Below are 21,466 nucleotides of genomic sequence, written 5' to 3' on the forward strand. Positions count from 1 at the left end.
GATTGGATTTCAAATTCTTCCTTTCCTATCTGGCAGCAGCAAGGAAACAAGCTTTTTGGAGGCCAAGGTTGGCTCTGAACTGCCCTGACCTGGTGATTCCCTCTGCAACCGGTGGGAATGGATGTCCCTTGCCAGTTGCACTCAGTACTCTAAGAAGCTGGAGGAGAGACTGCGTGTCCCATCTTCCAGACTCGAGGGAACAAAGAAAGCTTCAGACACTCTTCTCATGCTGTTTCAGCCACAACTCAGTCCCATTAGAGCCAGCATAGCAGGTGCACAGCCCAGAATTCTTAGTGTAATCTGCGAACATGGGAATGCAAAGGAGGATGAGGTTTCTATGATTATAGCACACTGGTACACGGAAGACAGTAGCCCTCAGTATAAAAGGTAAATACATTCGGTCTGTGGTGTCGTCCAAGTGCACAGATCTTGGATCAGGAGACCGCCTCTCCCCCTATCAGCGACAGGATCATGCCATTTGTTGACCCACTGAGTCAGCTTCCTGTTCTGTAAAATACCAACTTCTTAATCCTCTTTCAGATTCCTAAGGATCAAATGGGAAAACATTTGTAGAAGTGCTTCTGCAAACTAAGTCTTAAAGGAAAAGTATTTCACGAGCCCTCTTGTAATGCTATAAAACAAGAGAAACATAGTCTGCTTAATAAAGCCCACTGTGACAACTCCCACAATTTTGTGCATATTTTAAGACTTTTTAATTAAATTGGTATGTGCTTAAATGTTATTTTGTTCTCAAAATAGGTAAAGAAGGGGCACCTGCATGGTGCAATCAGCCGAGTATCTGATTCTTGATTTCGGCTCATGATCTCCGGGTGGTGAGATCAAGCCCCATGTCGGGCTCCATGCTCAGTTCGGAGTCTGCATGAGATCCCCTCTCCCCCACTCCTTCCGCCTCCCCCCACCCCCATTCATGCTTTCTCTCTCTCTCAAATAAATAAATGAATCTTTCTAAAAATAGATAAAGAAAAGATACATATAAGATTCTAGGGGTTGTCAGCTTAAAATGCAAGTACATTCAGTGAGATGCAGGAGGCAGCCTGTCTGAGGTGAGGCGAGGACAGGAGATTCTGAAAAAGAAAGCCACAGAGATAACAGATCAAGGTCAAGTGAGAGGGAGAAATGTACGGTGCCTCCTCTTGCATTCATGTGGCAGTTTTAATTTAAAAACAATATATTTCTCAGGGTGCCTGGGTGGCTCAGTGGGTTAAGCCTCTGCCTTCGGCTCAGGTCATGATCTCAGGGTTCTGGGATCGAGCCCCACATCAGGCTCTCTGATCAGCAGGGAACCCGCTTCCTCCTCTCTCTCTCTCCCCCTCTCTGCCTACTTGTGATCTGTCTGTCAAATAAATAAATTAAATAGTTAAAAAACAAACAAAACCCCAATATATTTCTCAAAGCAATTGGGTGAATGGGATGTGCTTCAGGAAGTGTTGCCGTGTAAGTGAGCATACACAGTACCACGGGGGGCATTCTGGTGGAGCCCTCTGAGGGAAAGTGTGAATTGGAAAATAGAGGAACATGCAATAAATCTGTAGTCAGTGGGGACAGCTCTGGGCCAAGAGCTGGTTTTAACATCAACCCGTATGTCTATTACAACCTGAAAGAGGACCCCATCCCTGGTGTCCAGAGACGCGGGTCCAAGTGAACGCTCTAGTGCCTGCTGGCCATATGAAGTTGCTCTCTGGGAGCCAGCTTTCTCATCTGCGAAATTGGGACAGTATGCTGTATCTTTCAGGGTGGTTGTGGGTAGAGATAAGCGTGCAAAGCCGCTTGCACTGTATGCTGCGCAAAGGGAAGCTGTTGGGGCCGTTCAATCCGGCCAGGTCTGTAACTATGCTTTGTTCAAACTGCCCCATCTTCACCGGTTTGCAAAAGATACCAATGTCAGAGCATAGCCAACACTAGAAGCTGACAAGTCGTACCTGGGGTCCTGGAGATGATTCACGGTAAGAGCCCTGCAGGAATAGACAGAACCCAGGGGCCAACGTCACAATGCAGATCTTCACGTGACTCAAGAGTCTAGAGTCCAGGATGTGACAGATCAAATGAGGCCAAAGCCACAGACCTAGAGAAGCAACCCTTACTGTCATTGAGAAGGAAAGCCAAAGCCTGAGCCAGAAAAGCTGAACAGAGCACCAGTTTGGATAAGTAAGAATAGGAAGCAGAAAGTAGGTCAGGACCCAGGAGAGTCCTGAGCATGGCGTACATGTGCATGGTTGACATGGGATGTCCATGCTAGGTTGTGGCAGGGGGCTCTTTTTTCCATGCCACTGGGGAGCTAGCTGAACTGCCACAGCTTCTGGGATGGACCCTTGCCCAGCTGTCTGTCATACCCTAGCAGCTTCCCCAGCTCTGCTCTTGTTCTCTCACCCGTAAAGAACAAGAGAACAGAGCAGGGAACAGAGATTGGTCCAGGTGAGAGGTTACTAATGCTGGCCAGCAAGTGTAGGTGAGCAAGGAAACTCCAGGCCCGTAGCAGTCTGGAAGGTCTCCTTGGTACAGATGGAAGGAGCATTTCCATGCATCAAAGGCCAATCTCCTTGCCCACCTACAGACCCAAATCCCTCAGCAAAGATCTCTACAGAAACTCACCAATCGCCTTTGAAGACGTGGAGGTGGTGACAGACCACCTTATAGACCTGGGGTCCAGGGTGGGTGGCCTCTCCTCCACCTCATGTCCAGCTTCCCTTCCTGACCACCAGCCTCAGCTGGCAGATGAGATCACCACGCAGTAGTTCAATATTCCCAGTCAATGTATAGAAGATGAAAGACAATTTAGGATTACCCATAATGTATAAAACAATGGCGTGTACAAAAGATGATTACTGGACCTTGTGTAATCTTTCGTTACAAATGTACTTCGTGAATTTTCAAGAAAATCTAGCATGTAGCATGTATCAAACTTTATTGTACTAATAGAAAAATGTTATGGGCTTCCCAATTCATATGTTGAAGCCTGAGCTGCCAGTACCCCAGAATGTGACCATATTTGGAGACAGCACCTTCAAAGGGGCAATTAAGTTCAAATGGAGTCATCAGAGTGGGCCCTAACACAATGTCTTTATATAAAAGAGGACATTAGGACATAGACAGAGATACCAAACAGGTCCAGGCACAGAGAGATGACCGTGTGAACACACAGCAAGAAGGTAGTTAAAAGCCAAGGAGAGAGGCCTCAGAAGAGACCAACCTTGCCGACACCTTGGCCTCAGACTTCCAGCCTCCAGAGCTGTGAGAAAATACATTTCTGTTGTTGAACCCACCCCCAATGTGGTACTTGGCTGTGGTAGCCCTAGCAAATTAAGGCAGAAAACCCGTTAATATCTTAATGCCCAGTTTGGGATATGCTGGAATAGATGAATAATCATTTCAATATGATTTTATTAAAATTTATGGTGGATATTTATTCATTTTTATGCATCAGTTACCTAGTAGCCCTGGTTTATAAGCACTAACTTAGCCTTTGTGTGAGTTCTTTGCACTGGACCTGCGCAAATGCCCCATGGGGTAGACTCTGCCATTACAGACAAACTCAGTCCGTTCTCGGGCTGTGCTCCTAATCCCTAGCCGAGGCCTATGGGACCGTGTTGGCTTTGTACCAATATGGCTAAGCCGGAACCATGTTTCCCGGAAATCAGGCAGCAACCTTTGGAAGGCGGAAGTGACGCGGCGGCCATGATTGAAGCAGAAGGTCGGTGTGGGTGGCAGCTCGCGCACCATGCGGTGCCTCTGCTGGCTCTCCGCTTCTCCAGTTTCTCTGAATCCTGGCTAGGTCTGTAAATAACTCCATGATGAAGTGCACCAGCTCTTCTGCAGGTCTGCTTCATCGTGGAAGTCTCAGGAAAGGCATCAAAGCCCAGTTTGGGACCTACAGGTCCCTTCTCTTCTGCGCAGGTTCCGGTCCTCTCCTGCGCTCTTCGTGGCTCCACTTCGCATCCATCTTCCCCTCCTGAAGCTAGCCCAGCCTGCTGACTTCAGACCCGCGTCTTGACGCGGGGACAGCAGATTGCACAGACTGCTTAACCAGCTCCCATAATCATGTACATTCTAATCCCTACAATAAACTCCTTGTTTCACTCAAAGTGGTTTGCTTCTCCAATCAAACTTTAATTGATACAGATTTTGGAACCAGAGTGAGGGCTGCTGTAATAAAAACCTAAAACATATGCACTGGCTTTGGGACTGGCCTTGAAAAGTCTGTCAGCAAAGACTTAAATAAACATGAGGAAAATATTATTGGAATCTGAAAGAAAGGAGACATTTTTATGGAGTGGCTTAGGGAAGTTTAGCAACATTGACACCCACGGTAACTTGGAAAGTAGAAAACGCACCAATGAACTGTGCGATCTGGCGGAGGAAATTTCCAGGCACAGTGTTGAAAGTGCCACCTGGCCTCTTCCAGCTGCCTACAATAAAATGAGGGAGTTATAAAGATAAGCTAAAGAACAAACAATTAATTATAAAGGTGACAGGACTTGCTGAGTCTGAAAACAAAATGGCTTCTCGTTCCCAGATGGCAAACAAATCTAAAATTAAGAGGTGGCTTCTGGATCTGGTTCCAGTAAAAATGGAGCAAGCAGATTCCATAGTCTCTCTCCCACCGGTTACATCTAAAAACACTAAACAGAACATGAAAGGTAATAATACTGGGAGAACTCTGAAAGGTAAGAGTACTGGGAGGGTTGGGGAGGGAAATCAAAACTCCAAAGGCCAATAAGGTGGTGAGAAGTTTGGGGTGTTTTTTCTTCCCCAACTCTTGGCATAAACTCACAACCTGAAACTTGGAACAGCTTAAGTTGCAAAGACAGGAAAATATCTCAGAGAAACCCTTTCTTTCTGATCAAAAGAATAGGGAGGGTAGGGTGCCCAGGTGGCTGAGTCCGTTGAGGATCTGACTCCTGATTTTGGCTCAGGTCATGATCTCAGGGTTTTGAGATGGAGCCCCTCATAGGGCTCCTTACTCAGCAGGGACTCTGCTTAGGATTCCCTCCCTCTGCTCCTCACCCCTCTCTCCCATGGGCTCTCGCTCTCAAAAAGAGAGAGAGAGAGAATAGAAAGGGGAACACAGTCATTAGGGAAATTCTCAATTTTGTTTCTTTCTGACCTGTCCTGATTCCATAAAGCATTGAGACTTAGGGGTCTTGGGGAGGGGACGAGTGTATTTTGCTTGTGGGAGGGGTGTGAGTCATTGGGGCCAGAGGGTAGACTATAGCTCACTATATCACCTGAAGACAACCATAAGAGTATCTCCTGTCCCACCTACTCTTCTGAAAATACGATCTTATCATCTCTGCTAAGAGATGAAGTCTGTATCTCTTCCCCTTTGAATCCGTGTGAAGCTTTATGACTACCTCATGCAAAAGTGATACTAATGGAACTTCCAAGGCTCGATCATAAAAGGCGATGCAGTTAGCTCCTGGCTTATTCTTTGGACATGTGTTTTTGGAGGCCAGCTGCCATGCTGTGTAGAAGCCCACAGTACATGGGGAAGCCAGGCATGAGTGTTTCCCCGCAGCCCCAGCTGAAATCCCTGCTGACTGGAAGCGATAACCTTGGATTCCAACCCCAGCCACCCCCAGATTTCAACCCAGCAAGAACAGCCTACCAAACCCAAATCAACGCCTACAATTATAAGAGATAATAATAATAAACATTTATTGTTGTATTATGCCACTGAAGTTGGGGTGGTTTGTTACATGGTGATAGGTCACTAGAATGGGAACCATAAAAAACAGCTGTTCTAATTTCTTGCTCAATAGCTCTTTGGATTTTCTCCAAATCTATTCTCCTACCTCCCACCTGGAACAGCCAGCCCTGCATATTGATTGCCAAAGCGTTCCCACCTTGTTGTTCTCACACTGTGGTTTACACTTCTCATCTTGATCCTTATTGACTGGGAAACCCTGCAGCCCAGACACCTACACTAGGAATTGCCTCTAAGATCCATCCTCAAGCTTTGCCCTTCAGATGTGGGACCAGCAGAGCAGGAAGGAGGACTTTTCATGACTTGGGGATCATAAGTGTAGAGAGAAGCTTAGTAGCCCCTTGTGAAAGTGAGAGTGAGTAACGGGTATAATTATTGTAATTATCACACTACAGAAATCTAGAGAAATGTTGTCAAAAATACAGAGTAAGTCCTAAAGGGAAGAAAGAAAAAATCAGGAGAGAAAAGAGGAAATGAAAGGGACATGTCAAGAACATGAGAAAAATAGACACAGGCTTCTGAGAAATAGAGGGGAAGAGATACAATCAGGAGGTAAGAAATGGAAAATGAGGGCAGAAACCCAGGACCAGTGCCTAATGCTTGAGAGGTAGCCTAAAAGATCTGCTGAGTCATACACACGTGTGTGGAGCTCCGAGACAGCCATGGCATTGTGCAAGGAATGCGCTAGCACTCTACCATATGTAATCTATACTTCATCGAGAAAGTGAACAAGAAGAAAGAAAGAAAGAAAAAAAAAAGCCCTAACTGGACTAATGTATACCTATCTTCTGCCTCTGCTGTCAGAACAGTAACATTCAAGTCAGTTATATATCTAATAATAATGCAAAACTATGAGCTTTGGAGATGATGCCTAAAATTTTGAGGGTCTTAAAGGAAGAGATCTGACAAGGATCACTCTGCTTTCAACGGTGCCTACAACGTTGACAGAGCATACTGAAGGATGGGCGTTGGCTTCCCGACATCTGTTGGGATGTTAATCATTTAAGGAACAAAGTGTGCTCTACCATTAAATAAATTATGCTGTAAGAAGATGAGAGCCATGACAGAGGTCAAGAAAAGCAATAACAAAATAAGCGATATGGTAGAAAGCAAGAGTCTATAGAACGTGGCTCCACTTTACTGAAGGACCCCAAACCAAAGAAGCATGTTCTTTCCTCCCTATAGCCCTGAATGAGAAAAAAATTATCCTATGAATCTGAGACAGAGAAGGTAAAATAATCTGGCTTTACTTCTCATAGCACCCTGGTTTGAAAGGGCATTTGATGGGACATAGCCAGGGTGCTTGAGCAAATGTGACACAGGTGGGCCAAACTATTGAATCCCTCATCCCTGGGAGAGGCCATGTGCAGCCCCATGCATTTGCCCCTGCATGCAATACACAAATATTATCTATCATTATTATTTTCTATGTGTCTCCAGTGAGGTAGAGAAAACAGAGTTGTAGTTGAGTTGATCATTTATTGGCAAGACCTTCTTGTAAGTAACAAGTCTGTGCGTAATCTACCCTGATTCCATCCTGGTTAAGGAGAAGGGAAATCCACTTCAAACTACTTTACTATCTGCTTGGAACCCTTTCTCCAATCTGGGCTTTACACCCAAATTTATGTGGGGAGAAGTAGACTAAGGTAGGGGAAGGGTAATGGAGTTTACTGACCAGCTAAGTGACCTTGGGCAAATTACAAATATCATCTAATGAAATCCCTTCACTGTATCCATGAGGAGCCCAGACTGAGGTTAAATGGTTTGAAAGATCAAAGCTATGGGTAGGGGTAACACCAAGAATACAACCCCTGTTCTCTCCAGTGCCAGTATGAGGCTGCCCCCGCACTTGAACCAGACTCCTGCCCTGCCTGCCATGAGTAAATTAGTCATTTAAAGAAAAAAAGAAAAAACCCACCATGTCACATAGGGAAATCAGCAGGACTATGGTTCAAGAGGACTGGCTGGCCACCAGGCAGGAAGTTCATAATGGGCGAAGGGCCTTGACCTACTCCTCACATTTAAAGATTAGAGTTCTGCTTTGTTGATCCAGAAACCCCAGAACTCGTTGCATCATGGGAGGACAGACTCATACCTGCTGTCCCCAAAGACCTGAAATACAAACCAGTGTATTCCTTGATAAGGGGGACTAGGTCCTCCCAAGGACTATTTCTGCCATCTTCAGTCACTCCTTCTGGTTATCCAGGTCCCTTAGGGGCTAAGCTGAGGAGCACAAAATCAGAGCACCCCAGCCTCCATGAGACCTGACAAAAATCTTGCTCATAATAGGGGATCTATGACTACTGCTTCTTCCTCCACACCCATCCCACCTGCTGTTGAATTCGGCTGTCTGGCTCCTCGCCTGAGAGGGCGTCGGCCATCCCACTCCTAGTAACACTCGTCCTTCCCTATGTAGAGCAAACACGATTGATTCCTGGTCCTCTGTGAGAATAATGACGTTCAGTCTCAGATAGGCTTCTATAGATGTCCTGATATAACACAATGATTAGTGGGGGTCATCTCTATTTCCTTAGTCAATAATTGACTATCCTTAGTCTGACTTCCCTCACTATCTTTTGATACGTCCTCACTTAGTCCCAGAGGTGAACTTTATCTCAAAGCTGTGCCTTCTTGTTGCCGCATGCACTGACTACAGATGTTTCTAGAAGCAATGCCTAGTGACTAGTTCGGGAGCCACCCAATGAATTCTCACTGACCCGATTTTGGGAAATCAGGAAGGTTAACACACATTAGAGTTGCTCACTTGGGATTTTTTTCCACCCAGTGGCACAGAGGGGCTGATTTTGTGTCACTGAAATACCCTTTAGTGTGACTTCTCCACTTACCCCTCCCTTGGTCCACTTTCCATTTGTTTTCTTCTTTTTGAATCTTTTGCCTCCTTTGCTCCTGCATATTTGTAGCATGGCACAACCATTAGCTGCACTGACCAACCGCCTCACTTCCTCTGGAGAGAAGCAGAGATGAAATCCTGGCCTTCGGTGCTCCACTGCCAATTCTCAGCCAGGAGACTACTCGGGGGGCCTCAATTTCCTCAACTGCAAAATGGTGACAGTCCCTTTTGTCACCTGTCTTCTTCTCAGGATTGTTGCGAAATTCAAATAAGATAATATAGCTAAAAATAGTAGGAGAGGCTTGGCAAGCCACACAAATGTAAGGAAAACATGCAGTCATTTGCAACACAAATAATTAGGCATTCATGTTCATTCATTTAAATGTGGCTTTGTTCCTTTCCTGTATCTAATTAAATCAAGAGAAATGTCAGGTGTAAGATTCTAAGGGAACAGGATTATATTCTTCCAGGACAAGAGAAATATGCCCTCAAGTGCCTTGGAAATAGAATCAACTTGGTTTTCTGTGCTTTAGGATTAAAGCCCTATCTGGAATCCTTATGGCTTTTTATCTTTCCCAACCATTTTGATGCTAATGTAGGAAAGTTCAGCAGGGATGAATATTCTAAATATATATTACTTTGTTTAATGAGTATCTTCATTAATAGTTATGGTTCATCACGTGACTGGCTTTTTTCAAAAGCAAGAGTAGGCGGATAGCAAGCCAACCCTTGTGCTTGCTTGGAGAAGAAAATTTGGAGACCCAAATAAGTAAATTTAATTAGAGATTTCACATGGAATGATTGCGGGATGCAGGCAAATTTCACCCTGCCTTACAGTAGGAGGGCTTTGTCCTGGTGCATAGCGTTTCCAAGGCCCTTGCTCCTGGGAGCCCTTTTCCCCTGCCGCATACAGGCTTTTGCAGCTGCTGTAAGGTGTAGAGATTTCATTTGAAACGCAGAATATTCTCCAGCTTCTGTAATAACCTGCAGCTGTTTGACCACTGGCCGCAAGAGGTTGAATGTTGTGCATTGTCCCCAGAGCTACTTCAAAACCAAAGCAAAATATTTTCCACTTCCGAGAACCAGTGAAGGGCCACCTATTAGTGGAATTTAAAATATTTCTCCAATTAAGCCCCAGACCTATAGAGTCAGTTTTGAATGTGAGAAGAAAGGGACAAGGAGTTAGTCGAGTTGCTCTAAAGAAGGCTGTTCTTGAGATGAAAAAGCTCGCTATTTGGAGCAGCCTTCAGCCCTCCTTCTGAATAAGGAAACACCTGCGTGCAGGGGAAATACAAAACCCTCATTCCCTCCAGGCGAAATGAAAGGGAAAAGTTTGTGGATTTTTCTGGGCTGTTGTTGAATGCTCAACACCTGTAAGTGAATGCCTGACTAACAAGTAGTGTGCACGGAGGACAGACAATAAGCTGTTGGTTGAATTAGTAATTAGTGAAAACTGTAACTTTAGGGAGGATTTCCTTTATAAAATTTCTTCCAACCGAGTTCAAGTTTTTCCTTCAAATTCTAAAAATACGTGATTGCGAGATGCCTGGGTGGCTCAGTCGGTTAAGAGTCTGCCTTCCACTCAGGTCATGATCCTAGGGTCTTAGGATCGAGTCCCACATCAGACTACTTGGTCAGACTACTCCCTTGGCTGCTGCTCCCACTGCTTGTGCGCTCGCTCTCTCTCTCTCTCTCTCTCACTCTCACTCTGACAAATAAATAAATAGATAAATACATATATAAATAAAAAAATAAAATAAGACAAAAATACATGGTTGCAAGGTTGTAACACCACTCTGGGAGGGACACCCACAGATTGGGGAAGGGTGTATGCTCCTGGCAAGCTAGATTAGTTGAACCAACCCTGACTTGGCAAACTAGATTAGTGGAACCAAGGGGATGACAGCAATCTCAGCAGATATCACTTATACCCTGTGTCCTTTTCTATCAATGCATTTCCATTCCAGCGGCCATTAGACCCTGGATTATTGCTAGGCTAACACTCGTTTTTCTTTTCAAATTGTTTAGGATTGACCACACTGGAGCTGGTCACATTCCAAATACTTACACCAAATATCTTTAACAAGAAGTATAAACCAATGGTATTTAGTTGTGTTTTGGAGGAATATTTGAGTGACGGTTAGAGATTCTAGGATTAGAAAAAAGACACAATGGGCATGACTGTCATGGTCTCCTATTACCTCTTCAAAGCCACCCTCTTGTTTTTGTTTCTGCCATGAAGATAGACCAGAAACAAAATGTCAAGGTTTTATTTTGGTCACTGGGCTGTCACATGTATCAATTTGATTTTTCTCCTCCTAAATGAGACCCAGGTGGCAAGTGGTGACTTTCAGAAAAATATTTACTTTCCACTGAAGAAAGATGTCCTTGACAAAGGTGACTTTGGGGGCTGGGATGCATGGTTGTGCACAAAGATTTGGTGCACAGAGATGCTACAGCTGACTCCTTCTCTTTCTTTGTCCCAACTCTGAGGATCTTATTCAGAAGAAGAAACCCTGGGATTTCTTGTACTGTAAAGTTCACAGGAAACTAGATATGGGCCTGATAAAACCAGCCTTGTTGGGTTTTCTCATCAGAGTGTTAGCTAGTATCTATCTATGTTCCTTTAGTGCCAAGCAGCCTAGACCCAGAACTAGAAGAGCCCGCGGAGTTCCCCAGAGGTAGACACTGGGATCCCAAGAACAAATATCTTAACTCAGCACTATGACTCGGATGCATGCGTACCGTGTCTTCAAATAACTGCATTTGCCCAAGAGCTGAAGGGCCTTTTATAGTAGAGTCCTTCAACCATAAACGGAGTGACGATTTGCGATCCTCGTATGGTACACAAAAAGGACACAGAAAAGAAGGAGAGAAATGAAGCAGGAAAACAAAAGAACATTTCTCCATCTACTCCCCTGCTCTATACCGAGCGTCAGAGCTCCACCAGCATCACAGCATGCTTCAGGGAGCTATGAAATCCTGGAGTCTCTTGGGACAACTCCTATTTGAAGAGGCCCATGTTATGCTGAATGGGGGATCCAACCTGGAAAGGCTTGCTTTTCTTCTCTCTGCATCTCTGACATGTCTGAGCTGCTTTCTAGTGCGATCACTATGGCACACAGGGAACCTAACCACATTGCTATGCCTCTTTCTTCTGCTTCTTTCTATGGCAAACTTTTTCCTTCTAACACATTTGAGGGCGTGGTATGTAAATGTACATGTGAATTTTTTGATGTCGGAATTGAGGAGGAGGAGGAAGCTTTAAGGATGTCCCAGTTTTGCTTATGCGGTATCAGCAGACCCTTCAGGGCACCTCTACCAGAAAAAGTGAGACTCTGTGTATTCCAACCTCTGTCACTTCTGTAGTTCCTGCTTCCGGTCACTCCTGTGAGCTCAGACCGATGACCTGCCCTTAATGACGGTCCTTGAGTGAAACTGAGACACTAAGGTACAGTTTTTGAACGTGCACTTTCCTATTCAGGACTTCCCAACTCCTTCCTGACCCACCTCTTTTGGGGGAGTACGGATAGATTCACCTGCTAAAAAGGCAAGGCAAGTGCCCCCAGCTGGCCAGGCTGAGCTGTTTCTGAAATTCAGAACGGCTATGACTCATGCCTCCTACAGTCCGTTAACTTCTCACTCTGACTCCTACAAACCCACTTATTTTCAAATTTGCTCAATAACTATGACATTCAAAGGCAACCTGTCCATGCACAAGGTACTGAGAAAACACGCAGTGAGACCTGAGGGGGCACAGAAGAAATGCTGACCGCAGAGCGAAGACTTTTTTTTTTCTTGGATGCTGGGTGGTAAGACATAGTTACAAATGGGATTCAGCAGCAAGTTTTAGGACATGCACCATCCTGCCCAGTTAAGGGAATGCAGTCATCCTAACTGGTGATTTTCAGGAAGTCACTCCAGATTTTAATTGAATTTACAGGCTCCTACGGGATTAAGAACAGAAGACTTTGTGCCCAAGGCAGACTGAGCTGGTTAACAATGAGTTGAAATGGTTTTTGGCCATAAAGTTGTGATGCTCAAACTTATTCTCCCTGTGAACACTTCTGGGACCTGTGGCCAATGTCACAAGAGGAATGTTTTTAAAAAATGTTTTTCCAGAGAAGGTTCTGGTCTTTTCCTGCATGGGTCCAACTGCCAGTGCAATTAAAAAAAAAAAAAAAATTCAATGAATGCATAAAGCAGAATTGCAGCTGCATTTAAGAGAACATTGGGAGAAGAAATGACAAAAAGAAACCATCAGTTTGGTGCAAAGTCTCCAAGTAGCAAGTAGCACCATTTTGTCCCATTCTTCCATTTGACTCCATGAATTTAAAGGGGTCTTAGCTGCCTATACGTGGTCAGTGTCCAGGGATTCCAGGAGCCTATAATACTTTGCAAAGAGGAAATATTCAGCAGATTCATTCAGCGAGTATTTGTTGAGTGCCTACTGTGTTTCAGCACAGAGACACAATGAGTTACGATCACAATAGCTGGTGTGGGAATCAGCCCCCCAAAATTGAACCCCTGGACTATTAGTGGGAACCCCAAAGATACATATTCAGCATGAGTCCAAATTAAAAATACAACTCGTTTTCTGTGTTATGAATTTTTTTTTTTAATGTCTTTGCTTTGAAATGAGATCCACACAGACTATAACCTTTCACTTTCACTGAGGTCTGGATGCCTATACGCAACTCTCAGCGGAAGGCTCACCGAGATGTCTGTCAGAGCGGCTCTGTAATCGCCTTTAAACCTAAACTCATTTTCTGCCCTCCACATCTGTAGGTCAGCTGATGGCAGTCAATTGCCCGAATCCAAGCCTTACCTCCTTCTACTCTTTCACTTGCAAGATCTGATTAGTCGTCCCATCACATCACTTTAATGCTTTAAGCACTATTCAAAAAATATGTGATCTCTTCTGTAGATATAGTACTGGGCATTCGTAGATGGGATCTATCATCATCCCATTTTACAGATGAGCAAGTAGGACTACAGAGGTAAAGTAACTTGCCTAAGTTCACACACTAATAAACAGCAAAGCCAATATTCACGCAAGTTTCTCCAATTCCAAAGCCCAGCGGTTATAAACCCTGCGCCTCTAACTTAACAGTCACTGCCCTGGTTTAAGCTTCGTCCCTCCCTCTGTCCTGTTATTATCTCCCTGCCCTTACTCTTTTCTTTCCTTTGTTCATTTTTTACCTTTATTTTATTTTTTACAGTCAAGTGTATAAAGGTATAATATGTGAAAATAAAATTCACCCCTTTTCACTACAGTTTGATGAGTTTTAACAAATTGTATGGTTGTTTCCAGCACCCCAAAGAGTTCTTCTTGGACTTTTAACAGTCAAGCCCTTTCTCTGGTTCCAGACCTTGATGATTATTAGTCTGATTCTTCCCTCTGTCATTTTGCCTTTTAAAGAATATAACGTAAATGGAATAATATAGTGTATAACCTTTAGCATCTGGCGACCTTCACTTAACATAAAGCTTTTGATTTCATCCATGTTGTTGTGGGTATGAATAGTTTGGTCCTTTTAATGGCTGAGTATTTTCCTTTGCATGGATGGACCACTGTTTGCTTAGCCATTTCCCAGATAAAGGACATGTGAATTGTTTCTAGTTTGGGAACTACTATGACTAAGCTTCTAGAAATATTTGCATGTAGGTCTTGGTATAAATATATGTCTTCCTTTCTTTTGGTTCAATAAATATATAGGAATGGGGTTATGGGTCAAAAAGAAAATGTGTGTGTGTTTGAGTTTCTAAGAATATCTCACACTGTTTTCAAAAAAGGATATATAAACTTGCATACCAACCAACAATGAATGAGAGTTAAATTTGCCCTCCATCCTTACCAGCACTTAGTATTGCCAGTCTTCTAAATTTTAGCCATGCTAGTATGTATATAGTGGTATCTCATTATGGTTTCTATTTGCATTTCCTTAATGAATAGTGACATTGAAAATCTACTTAATGTACTTATATCCTATCCATTTGTCTTCTTTAGTGAAGTATCTGCCAATCTTTATCTCATTTTTTTAAAACTGGGTAGTTTGTCTTTTGATTATTGAGTTTTGAGAGTTTTATATTTTATGTATAATTTATTAGATACATGTTTGCAAATATTTTCTCCAAATTTTATGATTTGACTTGTCATTTTCTTCACAGTGTCTTTCAAAAACACTTAATTCTGATTAGTTCCCAGTTCTGATTAGTACAATTTATTCATTTATTTTCTTTTATGATTCCTGCTTTTTTTTTCTTACTAAGAAATCTTTGCCTAAGCCAGGGTCACAGAAATTTTCTCCTACATTTTCTTCTGGATGTTTTATAGCTTTACCTCTTATATTTAGGACTCTGATCTATTTTTGAGTTAACTTGCATATGATGCAAGGAAAGGGCCAAGGTTTATTTCTTTGCCTATGGATGTCCAATAGTTTGAACACCATTTTTGAAAAGACCACGCTTTTCCCATTAAATCATCTTAGTACCCTTATCAAAATCAATCAACCATATATGTATAGGTCTATTTCAGGTCTCTTTACTCTGTTCCACTGATCTATATCTTATTTTTATGCCAGCACCATATTGTCTTATATACTGTAACTTACAGTAAGTCTCTATCAGGTAGTATGATTTCTCCATTTCTAAATTATTTTGGCTAGTCTAGGTATTTTGCATCTGATACAAAATCAGCCTGTTGATTTTGACAAATAGCTTGCTGGAATTTTTTTATTTGGATTGTATTGATCTATTGATCAATTTAGACAGAATTGGCATCTTAACAATACTGAGTTTTCTAATCCATGAACATAAGCCTTCCTTAATCTCAGCAACATTTTGTAGCTTTCTGTGTATGTCTTAATTTTTTCTTAAATTTATTTCAAGTATTTCATTTATTAAAAGCATGGGAAATGGTTTTTCTATTTAAATATCCAATTGTTAATAACCTTGCAATCGTGACCTTGATAAACTCACTTATTTATTCTAGAAGATTTTGTAGGTTATTTGGTTTTTTCTATGCAAGTGATCATATAACCTGTGAACAAAGACATTATTTCTTCTTCATTTAAAACTGATATGCACTTAATATCATTTTCTTTTCTTAGCACACTGGGCAGGATCTGTAATAATTTTGAGCAGAGTGGTCAGATCTGACATCCTTGTTTTGTCCTCGTTTGGGGAAGTAAAACATAAAGACTTTGACCCCTAAGTATGATGTTACCTTCAGGTACCCCTTATCAGATGAAGGAGATTATAATCTATTCATTGTTTCCTGAGAATTTTATTTTATTATAAATTGATGCTAAATGTTATAAAATGTGTTTTCTGGATCTATTCATATTATCATATGGCTTAACTTTTACCATCTGTTGGTAGAATGAATTACATGGATTGATTTTCAACCATTTAAAGAGCCTCGCAGAGGGCCCTGGAAGAGCATGACTTTATCTTGGGGATCATGGGTTCCCATGTTGGGTGTACAGAGTACTAAAAAATAAATAGATAGATTTTTAAAAAAGAGTCTTGCATTCCTCAGATAAGCCCTATTTAGCCATGATATATTATTCCTTTTACATATTGCTGGATTGTATTTCCTAATGTTTTGTTAAGGATCTTTACATCTGTATTGATAAAAAATATTAGTCTCTAGGTTTTTTTATGTCTTTTTCCTATTTTGGTATGAGTGCAATGTTGGACCATTTTCTGGAAAAATTTGCGTGGAATTCATACTATCCCTTTCTTAAACATTCAGTAAAATTCATCACTGAAGTCATCTGGTCTGGAATTTTATTGTGGAAATTTTTAACTATAAGTTCAATTCCTTAAAAGAGGGCTATTCAGGTTATCTGTTTCTTCTTGAATGAACTTTAATAGTGTGTGTGTATGTTTTATAAATATGTCCGTTATATTTAACTATCAACATTATTGGCATAAAGATGACCGCAATACTTATTTTTTAGCCTTCTCATATCTGTAGGATTTGTAGTGATGTCCCTCTTTTATTCCCAATATTGTTCATTTGTATGTTGTTGTTCCTCTTCCTTATCAGTTTGGCTAGAGGTTTATCAATTTTATTGATCTTTTCAAAGAAATAGTTTTTTATCTTATTTATTTTCTCTATTTGCCCCCTTATTTTTTTAGCACATTGATTTCTGTCTTATTTTTATTTTTTATTATTTCTTTTCTTCTGCTTGCTTTGGATTTAATTTTTTCTTGATTTATAGGCTTTATCTTAAGGTGCAAGTTCAGGTTAATAATTTGAGTTCTTTCCAATATAAGCTTTTAATGGTATAAATTCTCCTGTAAGCTCCACTTAACTGTATTAAGGAAATTTTATATATATACACCATATCAATCATTCATATTATAATTATGTCATAATTATAATTGATTAAATTATAATATTTCCTCATCTTTGTGATTTCTTCCTTAATGTAAGTTATTTAGACAGGTGTTGATTAGTATTCAAATATTTCAAGTTTTTCTGGATATCTTCCTGTTATTGATTTATAGTTTAATTTTTTGTGATAAGAAAATTTACCTTGTATTAATTTCTGCATTCCATACTTTTCTCCTCAAAGCTACACTCTAAATGAAGAGTATCTCTCTACATTGCCATGGAGTGATCCCCAGAAAACAGTGTGAAAAAAGCAAGGTAGAATTACAATTTATATATGTTTTTTAAATGGAAGGATAAACCACAAAATTAATAAACAAAATGATTCCCTACAGAGTGAATTGAAAGAACCATTTAGAAGAGAATAGTAGAGATTAGATTCTTCAAATATACTTTTTGTTTTGTAGATTTTACTTTAGAAGCATGATTATAATACAAGACTGAATTGGAATAAGAGGGGAAAAGAAATTCTTAAAAAAACAATATGATCATGAAATCATACAGACAAATAAAATGGTTTTTCCACAATGCTTTGTATTTGCTTACAAAAATAAACAAATGGTCCGTTTAAACCTTCTTAAAAGAAGTATTGTGGTTAAACTTGATCAACTAGTTTTTGTCTGGGAGCCAGAGTATAAAGAGGGAAATATAAACCCCAAATCTTAAAGAGGAAATTTTGTAATGAGAAATACCTATTTGCTCATTCTTTTCCTGAGTAAACATTTTAAATTTCTGGTTTTTTATGAAGAAAGTAAATCTAACTATCTTATTCTTCTACTAAAAAAAACCTCAAGGACTCCCCACTGTTTACGTGAACAAATGTGATACCCATACCCTTGATAGTATCTGAGATGATTTTAAGTCACCTGTGGACAAGTATTTTCTAAATTTTTAACTGTAATGTTCTTACTGTAAAGTGTATTAGAAAAAACTAGCATAACAAGACTGATTTCAGGGACATTACGCTAAGCAAGTTTAAGTTAAAAAGTGAGCTGATGGGAATATCCAACAAATATTACAGAGACAACAGGGATATGGCGAAAAGTTGGTAAAGCGTGGGGGGATAAGTTGTTTTGGAATCAGCGGCTAACAAGGTGAAGTTCACGTAGCACGCAAGGTCTTCTCTCTCCACCTCCTTTCTTGCCACTTCTTGCCCAGCATTTTATGTATGCGTCAGTAACAAACATGGAATCACAGCGGTTTTCCATCCTCCAAACTGTGTCTTGCCTTCCTATGCCTATCCTTTTCTTCTCGCCTGTCCTCTCAACTCCAAATGAGCCCTTCAGCTTGCGTGCAGACCATACATCTGTACTTCTGTAGCCGCACCTACCCACAGTCTACAGAAATGATGTCTTTGTATGCTTTTAACCCAGAGGATTATGAGTTCCCGAGGGCAAAGAATGTTTTATTCATCCTTGTACCTCCAGTGCTAGCACAGTGGTCATTAACTCAAAATTGTCTTGCATGAAACCTAGAGTCAGCGTGGAATATGCTTAGTCATAAAATGGTAGAGCTTTTATTGAATCCCTCCTGTGAGCAAGGCAGGGTAGCAGACAGTTGGGAGCAAAGAAGAATAAAAATAAATCCCTTTAGGTAGCCTGTAATGATCTCATTTAATCCTCAGAATGCTTTTATGAGTCAGGAATTATTTTCTAGCTTATAGATGAGAAATTTGAGGCTTGGAGTAGTCGCCATCTACCATAATAGTTAGAACAGATTCTGCCTTCAAAAAGCTTATATTTAAGGGGTGCCTGGGTGGGGTTAAGTTGGTTGAGTGTCTGACTCTCGGTTTTCAGCTCAGGTCATGTTCTTCAGGGCCCTGGGATCAAGTCCTGCCTCCTGCTCCCCGCACCTGGCAGGGTCTGCTTGTCTCCTTCTCCATCTGCCCATCCCCCAACCCATGCGCTCACTCTGTCTCCCTAAAATAAATAAATAAATCTTAAAAAAAATAAGCCTATATTCAAATCCACTTACTGGCTCTGAGTGGGTTAATCAACCTCTCTAAATCTAGGTTTCCTCTTCTGTAAAATGGAATAACAGCAGCAATACCTACTTCTTTGGGTTGTTTTGAGGGTTAAATGAGATAGTGTTAATAAGGCTACCTGAACAGGGTATGTATACATATATTAAGTCTATGTCTATATCACATTTTAAAATGCATGTATACATATATGTGTCATAATAATTATAACATAATAATATAGAAGAGACTATTGTATTGCTTCATGGTTTGTCTCAATTAACAGGAGATGTAAATAAATTACATCCACAAGTAATTTAAAAGCAACTCAAATCATTATATCATTCTTTGAAAATGCCAAAGAGGATTTCCTCCATACCACACAATCAAATATCTGTAATATCTTTCTCATCTAGCATGAAACTGCCCAAAGCCCTACTGATCAAAGCATGCGTCTACTTTCCATCTTTTTCTGCCTATGTCTGACCCTCTCCCCACCCCAAAAGAAAACCAAACAAAACTCTCTCTTCAAACACAGCCTGTGCTGGCTTTCTTTTTTTCTTTCTTCTTTTTGTCTCTCTCATTTCCCCTGCCAAATCCATTCTTTCCCCCAAATAACTTTCTGCCCTTTCCACTGTAAATCAATTTGGCTGTGAACCTAAAACAACTCTAAAAAGTAAAGTCTGTATTTTTAAAAGTCTTTGGAGCTTTCTTGGTTTATAGGCTGTGTCACAGTTTTCTGGTAGTCTGCATAACACTGACTGAGTTATTCAGTTGAGGAGGAAAATAACAGCTAGCATTTTTTGGACATTTCCCATATGACAAGCCCTGTTCTGAGTATTTTATGTATATCATCTCATTTAGGCTGGACCCTCCCCTCCTCTTAATTTTACCCTAATCTGTCAAGTGGGGCCCAGTTATCAAGATGGCAAAGATAGGCTTACCCTCATTGGGTGGGAGAGGAGACCCTATAAATATGTTACCTTTCTTTCCATGTCTCAATAAGTTAACCTCCCCAGTTAAGAGGTTAACTTAATGCTTAGTAATGGAGGAGGTAACATTTCTCTCCAACTCCAAACCCCACAATCTTTGCAAACTCCATGAGGATAAGACACTAGATTACTTAAAGCTGAGCTGTCTCAAAGGATAATAATAGAGTATAGACCAGTGGCTGCCAGAGATTAGTGTGACTACAAAGACATAGCACAGGAAGTTTTGTGTGTTAGTACAGTCGTTCAGTATCCTGATTGTGATGATGGTTACCTAAATTTATACATGTTAAAATTCACAGAATGTATTCCACCCAAAATTCCATTTCAGTCTGTGATAATGATAACGAAAGAGGAGGAGGAGGAGGAGGAGGAGGAGGAGAGGAAGAAGAGGAAGAAGAAGATGAAAAAGCAAAGCTGTTGTACAAAATTTCTCCCATCCAATATGGATAAAAAACTGAAATTGACCCCAAAATCAGAAACTAAAAAGCCTAGGCTGTCTTTCCTCTCTAGGAAAACCATACCTAGGGTCAAGTTGTGACTAAGCAAAGGCTCCTTTTTACCTTCCACCTCCTTTTCTGAGCACCCGCACTCCTTGCCTGGCCCTCTCCTGCAGCCCTGCAAGCAGGGGCGCCGCGGGCTCCTGCTGCCCTCCTCCCACGTGCACAGGATCTGCTACTAGTAACATCCGGCCCACTGCCCTGGGATTCCTGTCCTGGGGAGCTCTGTGCCTTTGACAACTATAGCCCTAATCTATGTATCAAAAGTAATTTCTTTGACATGAGGTTCTGCTCTCCGCTGGTTGTCATAGCAGGAAGGGTCTACTGAACCCTTGCTCACCAAAGGGAGGTATTCCTAACCAAGAATGATCGAACAGGATGGAAATGTTAGTCAGGAGTAGACAGACAATGGGCAGATGGGGGGGGGGGCAGGGAAACTTTCACAACCTCATTCCACTCATTTCTTGTAGGTCCTGCCCATTATGGCCTCAAAATATAAACAACCCTTCCCAGAAAGATGTTATTCCTTTTTTTTTTTTTTTTAAGATTTTATTTATTTGACAGACAGAGATCACAAGCAGGCAGAGAGGAAGGGAAGCAGGCTCCCCGCTGAGCAGAGAGACCGATGCGGGGCTCGATCCCAGGACCCTGGGATCATGACCTGAGCCGAAGGCAGAGGCTTTAACCCACTGAGCCACCCAGGTGCCCCAATGTTATTCCTTCTTTAAAAGTCTTCAGAACAGTGGGGGAGGCTGTGTGGGGTGGGGGGCAGAAGTACATGGGAACTCTGTACCTTCTGCTCAATTTTGCTGTAAAAGTGAAAATGCTCTTAAAAAAATGATGTCTATTAAAAAAAAGAAGTCTTCAGAGCCTTTTCAGTATATATGCTATATGGCAATTCTTCAGCTAGTCTGGGAAAAATGGACTTTATTACTCAATAGAGTAATAATAAAATAGAAACAGCTAGAATTTTCTGAAGTTAACCTATGACGTTCTGTTCTAAGTGTTTCGCATATGGGTTCTCATTTAATTTCCTAACA

The sequence above is a fragment of the Mustela nigripes genome, chromosome 18, assembly GCF_022355385.1.
Source record: "Mustela nigripes isolate SB6536 chromosome 18, MUSNIG.SB6536, whole genome shotgun sequence".
Classification (NCBI taxonomy): domain Eukaryota; kingdom Metazoa; phylum Chordata; class Mammalia; order Carnivora; family Mustelidae; genus Mustela; species Mustela nigripes.